The sequence below is a fragment of the Lontra canadensis genome, unplaced genomic scaffold, assembly GCF_010015895.1.
Source record: "Lontra canadensis isolate GAN:19392208 unplaced genomic scaffold, GSC_riverotter_1.0 scaffold77, whole genome shotgun sequence".
NCBI lineage: Eukaryota > Metazoa > Chordata > Mammalia > Carnivora > Mustelidae > Lontra > Lontra canadensis.
Genome location: NW_022631071.1, coordinates 3,429,170 through 3,439,795, shown reverse-complemented (window position 1 = coordinate 3,439,795; position 10,626 = coordinate 3,429,170).

Below are 10,626 nucleotides of genomic sequence, written 5' to 3'. Positions count from 1 at the left end.
GAGTAGGGAAAAAGGGGAAAAAAAGAGGTTAAAAAAAAAAAAAAAAAGAAACAAACAAAGAAAATGAATAAAGAAAAAATATAAAAAAAAAACAGAAAAAATATATGTATATTAGATAAACTAGTTTAAAAATTAAAAAAGAAGTAAAAGTAAAAGTTAAAAAAATTTAGAAGAAGAAAAAAATTGAAAAAGAAAAAAAATTAAATTAACTGCAAGGCTAAAGAATCATGGGGAGAAAGCCATGAGTTCCGTGCTTTGCTTTCTCCTCTTCTGGAATTCCGCTGCTCTCCTTGGGATTGAAACTGCCCTCCTTGGTAGGTGAACTTGGTCCTGGCTGGATTTCTTGCTGATCTTCTGGGAGAGGAGCCTGTTGCAGTGATTCTCAAGTGTCTTTACCCCAGGCAGAGTTGCACTGCCCTTACCAGGGGCCAGGCTGAGTAATCCGCTCAGGTTTGCTTTTGGGAACTTTTGTTCCCTGAGCGCTTTCCGTAGAGTTCTGGAGGACAGGAATGAAGATGCTGGCCTCCCAGTCTCCAGCCCAGAGGAGCCGAGAACCCATGGACCCACTCCTCGGTGCACCCTCAAAGAACAGCACCCAATTACTCCCGTCACCCTGGCCTCTGGCTGTGCTCTGAGCTGACCGAGCCTGCGACCAGTTCAAGGTAAACCCGAGCTGAGAGCTTACTCCTTGGCTCTGTCTCTGTAGCTGGATTCCCCATTCTAATACTTGTAAGCTCTGCGACACTCAGACACCCCCGATCCTTCTGTGACCCTGTGGGTCCTGAGGGCATGCTGACCCCACGTGGGCTTCACCCTGGTTAAGCCTCTGGAGCAATGTCCCTCAATGGAACAGACTTAAAAGTCCTGATTTTGTGCTCCATTGCTCCGCCACCTGCTGGGAGCCGGCCCCCTCCCCCACCCCCCGTGGTCTATCTTCCCGTCGCTTTGGATTCACTTCTCCACCAGTCCTACCTTTCAGAAAGTGGTTGATTTTCTGTTTCTAGAATTGCTGTTCTTCTCTTCGATCTCCCGTTGGATTTGTAGGTGTTTGCAATCTTTAGATAAGCTATCTAGCTGATCTCCTGCTACCTGAAGTAGTCTCAGCCTGCTACTTCTCCACCATCTTGACTTCTTCCCTAGAATTTTTTTTTTAATTTACTACTATTTGGTATTATTGCCTACCAGATGTTGACTAAATACCACAAGCACATGCATATTCTCTTCAAAGGCTAACATAGTTAATGTCATCAAAATTTGTACCTTCAGAAAACCTATTTTTACTTTTTTTCTATTTTATTGATTTTTGTTATAAATAATAACATCTATATATGTGTGGCTTTTTTCTTAGCAGGGTATTACCTGATTAAAGCACATTATTTTAAAGGGTAAATAGTGTTGACATTGTTTTGCTAAATAGGTCTAAATTTATGTTATCTGTTGAAAAAAATATCTATGCTAAAACTATAACCTACTGACTAAATTCAGCCCACTATTTTTTTAAATAAATTTTTATTTGAACACAGCCATATTCATTTGTTTATGTGTTGTATGTGGTTGCTTTAACACTACAGTGACACATTTGAAGAGATTCAACAGAGAACATACCACCAGGAAAGCCAAAATATTTATAACCTGGCACTTTACAGAAAAAAATTGCCTATTTTTGATATAGGCTGTGAAAGTTTAATCAAGACGTTGATACTAAAATGTCCAAAAAAAGAATGTTATATCTATAAATATAAAAATATATGTAGAAAAGCTTCATATCAAGTACACATGAATATGAAATTCTTATTTTTATTTATTATTGATGTTCATTCTCAAGTACATGAACACAGATACATGCATATGCACACACATGCATACACCACTGTTACAAAGAAAATTCATGGTTAGCATATCAGATTAACAATGTTCATGATCATCTCATGAAAATAAGAGGTACACTTTAAAATTGTTTAAAAGTAGTAGTTGGGATAGTTCATACATACAATTTTGCTGATCAGATCCTCAGTCTTAGATCTTAAACTTTTCCTTTTACTAAAGTTTGAGAATCTATTGTCCGTCTTGATTGACATCCCCAGCTTGATCAACTGATATCCAGATAAAACTAGATACCTGACAAAGTAGGACCATGTTTTATCTCAGGATGAGAGTCATTTAATCAACACATATGTATGGAGACAGTTCTGTAAGATCACATGCATTATTGTCTAAAAGTTCAATAAAACAATTCTCATCAAACCTATATGAAAGTTCTGCTCTTATGAAAATGAAGACCTCAGCTGTACTCTGAAATTCCCTAGAACCACATTGGTTATAGGCGAGAAAGTTATGAATCCTGGGAGCCTTCAGTCAGTATCAACAGGTAAATAAAATCTGCAGACATCTCTCTTACTTGTGTTCCATTCAAACTATCTAGCAAAGCCCCTCTCCTCTTTCCCATCTCAGATATCAGTCCCAAATAACTGATATTTCAGGAAAATCATTATGCTTTAATGACAAAATGGATACTTTCAAGCATCATTCTACTATTATCATTCCACGTAATCATTGCTTCTATATAATTCATTTGTAAATTAAAGTGGAATTTGAGTTTATGTGATTTATCAAACCTAGATTATATTCAGAGCCTTAGCTTTAAGAGACAGGGAAATGTAGTTCACAGATTCCATTCTCTTTAGCTAAAATAGGATTAAAATAGATGCTGAACAAGCCAACTCATGAAATTAAAAAAAAAAATAAAAGAGGAACACAACTGTCTTCTTTCACAGATCATATGTTGTCAATACCGAAAACCTCAGGGAAGCAACTAAAAATCTAGTAATACATCTATAACCATTCACAAATAGATTGATAAAATATATAAACAATACTAATATTCATATACAGCAAATTAACAAATTCATAAAGGTAATAAAGGGATCATATTCACAAATGCAACAAAAGTTTTCAATATCAGGGAATAAAACACAAAATATATATATAAGGTCCTATGGAAATAAGAGTAGGTGTGGTGAAGAACTGGACAGACAGAGCAGTCATGGACACTGCTCACTCATAATCATACTCCAGTACAACGTACTGATTGTATAAATTTCCTATTATTTCACTTAGTGTTTTATAAGAAAGCTTATTGGGGGGGTGCCTTTCATTTCCAGTTGTTCACATTGCAAACTTCAAGGTGTGCAACCCCTAACAGAAATAATCGTATATGAAGATATAGTCATCATTCCACTTATACTTTCCTTTTTTAATTTTAAGTTTTTTATCGAAATTGCAGTTAGTTACCATACAGTGTAATGCTAGTTACAGGTATACAATACAGTGATTCCACACTTCCATACATCACCCAGTACTCAATAACACAAGTGCTCTCCTTAACCCCCATCACCTATTTAGCCCATCTCCCATCCACCTCCCTCCTGGTAACCACCAGTTTGTTCTTATAGTTAGGAGTCTGTATATAAGTTTGCCCCTCTCTCTTTTATTTTTTTCCTTTGCTTGTTTGTTTTCTTAATTTCCACATATGAGTGAAATAGTGCAGTATTTGTCTTTCTCTGACTGACTTATGTCACCTAGAATCATATACTTTAGCTTCATCCATGTCATTGCAAATGACAAGATTTCATCTTTTTTTATGGCCAAGTAATATATATATATATATATATATATATATGTGTGTGTGTGTGTGTATATATATATACATATATATATATATATTTAATTTGAATTAGTGTTGTTATGTTTTGGGGATAAATACCCAGGAATGTGATTATTGGATAGTAGGGTAGTTTTATTTTTAACTTTTTAAGGAACTTCTATACTGTTTTCCACAGTGGCTGCACCAGTTTGCACTCCTACCAACAGTGCAAGAGGATTCCTCTTTCCTCACGTCCTCACCAACATATGTTTTTGTGTTGTTGATTTTATTTATTCAGGCATGTGTGAGGTGATAGCTCATTGTAGTTTTGACTTGCATTTCCTTGATGGTAAGTGACGTTTAGCATCTTTTCATGTGTCTCTTGGCCATCTGTATGCCTTTCTTTAGGAAAATGTCTATTCATGTCTCCTGCCCATTTCTAAAATGGATTATTTGCTTTTTGGGTGTTGAATTTTATACGTTCTTTGTGTATTTTGGATACTAACCCCCAATAAGATTGTCATTTACAAATATCTTCCCTCATTCCAAAGGTTGTCTTTTAGTTCTGTTGATTGTTTCCTTTGCTGTGCAGAAGCTTTTTTTTTTTTTATCTTGATGAAGTCCTGATAGTTTATATTGTTTTCCTTCCCTCAATAGACACATCTAGAAAGAATTTTCTATGGCCAATGTAAAAGAAATTACTGCTTATGTTCCCTTCTAGGACTTTCTCACATTTCATTCATTAATCCATTTTCAATTTAGTTTTGTGTATGCTATAAGAAAGTGGCCCACTTACAATCCTTTGAATGTTGCTGTCTTGTTTTCCCATCATTTTATGAAGACATTGTCTTTTTTCCCATTGTATATTTTTCTTGCTTTGTCAAAGATTAATTGACCATATATTTGTGAGTTCATTTCTGGGTATCTTATTCTGGTCTATTGATCTTCGTGTTGATTTTTGTACCAGTACCATACTGTTTTGAACACTAGAGCTTTGTAATATAATTTGCAGCCCAGAATTATGATGCCTGCAGTTCGTTTTTCTTCAGCTTTGCTTTGACTATTCAGGGCCCTTTGCGGTACCATACAAATTTTAGGATTGTTTGTCCTTGCTCTGTGAAAAATGATGGTGGTATTTTGATAGGCATTACATTAAATCTGTATAATGCCTTGCATAGTATAGATGGCTTAACAATATTTGTTCTTCCAACCAATGAACATGAAATGTTTTTCCATTTTGTCATGTCATTTTCCATTTCATTCATCAGTGTTATACAGTTTTCAGGGGACTAGTCTTTCCCATTTTGGGTTTGGTTTATTCCTAGATATCTTATTGTTTTTGGTACAATTCCTTAATTTCTGTTTCTGCTGCTTCATTACTGGTGCATAGAAATGCAACATATTTTTTGTATCCTATGACTCTACTGAATTTGTGTATCAGTTCTGTCAATTTTTTTTAATCAGTTCTGTCATTTTTTTTAAGAAAGGGAGAGGGTAGGGAGAAGCAGAGAGACAATCTTAAGCAGGCCACATGTCCAGCACAAAGTCCAGTGTGGGGATCAATCTCACAACCCTGAGATCATGACCTACATTGAAATCAAGAGTCAGACACTTAATCAACTGATTAAGTAAGTACTGGGTGTACCCAGGTACACCCAGTTTTGTCAATTTTTTGATGAAGTCTTTGGGTTTTCAATATAGAATATCATCTCATTGGTAAATAGTGAAAGTTTGACTTCTTCCTTGCCAATTGGATACATTTTATTTCCTTTTGTTGTCTGATTTCTGTGACTAGGACTTCTAGAACTATGCTGAATAAAAGTGGTAATGGTAGACATTCTTGTCTTGTTCCTGACCTTAGGGGAAAAGCTCTCACTTTTTTCCCATTGAAGATGATCTTAGCTGTGGGTTTTTCACAGATGACCTTAAAACGTTCCCTCTAAACCACTTTGTTGAAGGTTTTTATCATGAATGGATGTTGTACTTTGTCACATTCTTTTTTCTGCTTCTATTGATATGATCCCATAGTTCTTATTCTTTCTTTTATTAATGTGGTGTATTACATTGCTTATTTTGCAAATATTGAACTACCCTTACAATCCAATAATAAATCTCACTTTATCATCATGAATGATTTTTTTAACATATTGTTAGATTTTGTTTGCTAGTATTTTATTGAGAATTTTTGCATCTATGTTAAACAGGGATATTGGTATGTAGTTCTTTTTTTTGTTTGCTTGTTTTTGTTTTTGTTTTTTTGCTTGTGTCTTTATTTGGTATTGAAATCAAAGTAATCTGGTGTCATGGAATGAACTTGGAAGTTTTCATTCCTTTTCTACTTTTTGGAATATGTTGAGAAGAATAACTATCAAACTCTTCTTTAAATGTTTGGTAGGATTTGCTTGTGAAACTAACTGATCCTTGACTTTTGTTTGTTGGGAGATTTTTGATTAGTGATTCAATTTTTTTTGGTTATTAATCTGTTCATGTCTTCCATTTCTGTTTTGGTTTTGGTAGTTTCTATGTTTCTATGAATTTATGCATTTCCTTTAGCTCTTTCAGTGTTGGCATATTGTTTTTCATAATGTTCTTTTTAAAAATGTATTTCTGTGGTGTTGGTTGTTATTTCCCTTCTTCCATTTGTGATTTTTATTTATTTATTTACGTATTTATTTATTTTTTTAGATGCTTCTCTTTTCCTTTTGAAAGTGTGGCTAAAGGTTTATCATTTTTTAAAATTAATTCAATTCATTAATTAAATTAATTTTTAAAATTTAATTCAATTTTTAAATTTAATTTTTAAAAATTTCTTCAAAGAACCTGCTCCTATTTTCATTGATCTGTTCAAATGTTTTTGTTCTTGTTGTGGTTGTTTTTTTTTTTTTTTTTTTTGTTTTGTTTTGTTTTTAGTTTCTCTATCATTCATTTCTCTGCTCTAACACTTATTATTTCCTTCCTTCTGCTGGCTTTAGGTTTCACTTATTCTTTTTAGCTTCTTTAGGTAGTGTTAGGTTTTTTATTTGAGATTTTTCTTGATTCTTGAGGTAGGGCTGTATTGCTATATACATCCTTCTTCAAACAGGTTTTTCTGCATCTCAAGAGTTTTGGATCATTGTGTTTTAATTTTCATTGTTTTTTTTTTTTAAGATTTTATTTATTTATTTGACAGAGAGAAAGCACAAGTAGTGAGAGCGGCAAACGGAGAGGGAGAAACAGGGAGCCAGATGTGAGGCTCAATCCTAGGACCCAGGGATCATAACCTGGGTCAAAGGCAGATGCTTAACTGACTGACCTACTCAGGAGTCCTGTTTCCATGCCTTTTTTTTTTTTAATTTCTTCTTTTATTTCCTGGTTGACACATTCATTATTTAGTAGCATGTTATTTAACCTTCATGTATTTGTGGACTTTCCAGATTTTTTCTTGTGATTGACTTCTAGTTTCATAGTGCTGTGGTTAGAAAAGGTGCATGGTACGTCTTCAATCATTTTTATTTTTGAAGTCTGTTTTGTGACCTAATATGTGATCTTTTCTGGAGAATGTTTCATGGGCACTTGAAAGAAATGTGTATTCTGTGTTTTAGGACAGGATGTTCTAAATATATGTGTTAATTCTGTCTCACCGAGAGTGTCATTCAAAGCCATTGTTTTCTTCTATATTTTCTATTTAGATGATGTGTATACTTTGATGTGAGTGAAATGTTAAAGTTCCCTGTATTATTGTATTTTTAATGAGTTCCTTTATGTTTGTTACTAATTTACATATTTGTGTGTTCCCAAATTGAGTGCATACATGTTTACAATTGTATCTTCTTGTTGGATTGTCCCCTTTATTTTTTATAGTGCCTTTCTTTATCTCTTTTTATAATCTTAGTTCTATTTAAAAAAATATTAAAAGATTTTATTTTAGAGGAGGGGAGAGTGCACAACTAGAAGGGGTAGAAGGAAAAGGAGACAGAATCTCACAAAGACTATGCTGAGTGCATTTCCCAACATGGGGCTTGATCTCATGACCCAGAGATCATAAACTGACCTAAAACTAAGAGTCAGCTGCCTAATTGCACCACCCAGGCACCCCTACAATCTTAGTTTTAAAGTCTAGTTTGCCTGATATAAGTGTTGCTACTCCAGCTTTCTTTTGAAATTCATTGGCATGATAAAAGTTTCTCAATCCTCTCACTTTCAAACTGCAGGTGTCTTTAGGTTTGGAATGAGTCTCTTGTATGCAGCATATAGATGGGTACTGTTTTTTATCTGTTTTAACACCCTGCCTTCTTATTGGAGCATTTAGTCCATTTACATTCCAACTAATTATTGATAGATATGTATTTATTGCCATTTTGTTACCTGTTTTGTTGTTGCTTTTGTAGCTTTTTTTTTCTTTCTTGTTTTTTAATCCATTCAGATACACTGTCATTTGATTGGAATGTTTAGTACATTTACATTTAAGTAATCATTGATAGATATGTATTTACTGCCATTTTATTTCTTGTTTTGTGATTGTTTCTAGAGATTTTCTTTGATTTTTTTCTTTATTTTTTCTCTATTATTTTTTGATGATTCTCTTCAGGGATATATTTGGATTTATTTCTTTATTCTTTGGATGTTATAAGTGCTCATTGATATATGGTTACCCTTGGGTCTATATATAACCTCTTCTGCAAATAGTAGTCTATCTTAAGTTGACAGTCATTCAAGTTTGAACCCATTATATTCTCCTGTCCTCTTCATGTTTTAGGTATGTGCTATTATCTTTAATATTTTCATTTTGTATGTGAGTTTCTTGACTGATTTTTTAAGAAATATTTATTTTTTCAGCTCTGGCTTTCTTTCCTTTATACTGTCACTTTTCTTCTCTCCTTTTTACTCAATGGGTTTCATTTAATATTTCTTGTAGTGTGGGTTTAATGGTCACAAACGCCTTAGTCTTTGTATGGGAAACTCTTTTTTGTTTCTCTCTCTATTCTATGTGACAGCCATGCCGAAGAGGGTATTCGTAGCTGCAGATTTTTCCCTTTCGTCACTTTGAATATATCATGCCACACCTTTTGGCTTGCCACATTTTTGTTGAAAAATCTCCAGCTAACGTTATGGGTTTTCCGTTTGAAGGTAATGACTTCTTTTGTCTTGTTGTCTTTAAGACTTTCTCATCAGTATATTTTATAAATTTGAATATAATATATTTTGGTGTTGGCTTGCTTTTGCTAATTTTGATGGGACTTTATGTGCCTCCTGAATCCAGATGTCTGCTTCCTTCCCCAGATTAGGGAATTTTCCAGCTATCATTTCCTCAAATATATTTTCTACCCCTTTTCTCTTTCTTCTTCTCCTTCCGGCATTCTTATAACATGAATGGTATTATGTTTGATGGAGTCACTGATTTTCCTAAATCTATTCTTGTGCTGCATAATTCTTCTTTCTCTCTTTTGTTCTCATTGCTTTCCATTACTCTGCTTTCTAGGTCATTTCTGCTTCCTTCAGCCTACTGCTTCCTTCAGCTTACTATCATTGGATCAAATGTGTTTCTAATCTCATTTATTATATTCATTATCTCTGGCTGATTCTTTTTTTTAACTCTTATCTCTGTGGTAAGGGTCTCACTCATGCATTCCATTCTTTTCTCAAGTCCAGTGAGTATCTTTATGACCATTGCTTTAAATTCTCCATCAGACATGTGAATTGTATTGGTTTCATTTAGATCTCTGTCCATGACCTTATCTTATTCTTTCAATTTAGGATAATTTCCTCTGTCTTTGCATATTGTCTAAGTTTCTGCCTTTCCTCTGTTATAAATGCCAGTTATGTATCTTGCCCCTAAAAGTAATGACCTTATGAAGAAGAGGTAATATAGTGAATAGAGCCTGACACTTCAGCGAAGGTCTCTGGTATGTGCTGTGTGTGCTCTGCTGCTGTGTCTTGACTGCTTTATCCTTCACACCAGTCACCTGCAGGAGCTCTCCTTGCCTGCCATTGGCAATATTTTACCTCTGGCCTGAATTTGTTGAGTTTTAAATAGGTGTGCTCTTGTTTGCATGTGAAATGAAACTTGTCACCACATTCACCATAACTGAGGCCCTGCAGAACTCTCTGGTTAGATCTGGTGTGTGGGCAGGGGGTTTTGCTGGTCTTTAGGAAGAGGCTGTGCACTGATACTGAGGCAAGCTTGACCAAGAATGGGAGGGTACAGGGCATGGTGCTTGGTGTAAGCAAGTTAGGTAGCCAATATCACACTGTTCTGCTTCCTGCAGGGGGCTATGTGTTTATGCTAAAGGACAGGGGAGGGAAATGGTGGAGTCAAGTTTCTTTATTCCCAGAGAGGTGGCTCTGTGAAAGGTGCCTCTCAGGAACAGGAAGAGTGAATATTCTCTCCCTTGTGTGCCTCAGACGTTTCTTCAAATCATGTTTTCATGCTGTCTGCCTACCAGTTGTTTGCCTGTATTCTCTCCAGGAGCAGGGAAACACACTCTAGGTTATACTCCTGCCAAGTGCACTGATCTTTAAAACTCCAGGCTTTAAGCCCTCCCTGATGGTTGCAAACTCACAAAATTCAAACTTTGTTTCCAAGCCAATGGTTTTGGGGAAACATTCTCCTTGGACATTTCCCTGTGTGCTTCTTTCTCTCTTGCTCTTCTTTGCAACCACAGCTCCCTCCTCTCTGTAGCACCCATGATCCGTTTCTTCCCTAAACCCAATCTCCACACTTCCTACCATCTTTGATATGACCTCCTCTTTCCCTTTAGTTGTGAAGTTTGTTCTGTCAGTCTTCAGGTTGATTTTTGGAATATTTAGTGTGATCTGATAATGGTCTAGTTGTGTTCATGGGATGAGGTGAGCTAGAGAACCCCTACTCCATCACTATCTTCTCACCATCTTCTTATAAACTACTTGACTTATACTCTCTTTAAATTTAATTCCATTTGATTGTCACAAACATTCATTTTTATGGACTTTATGCACCCAATTTTAAAATTGCTTTTGAATCAGAA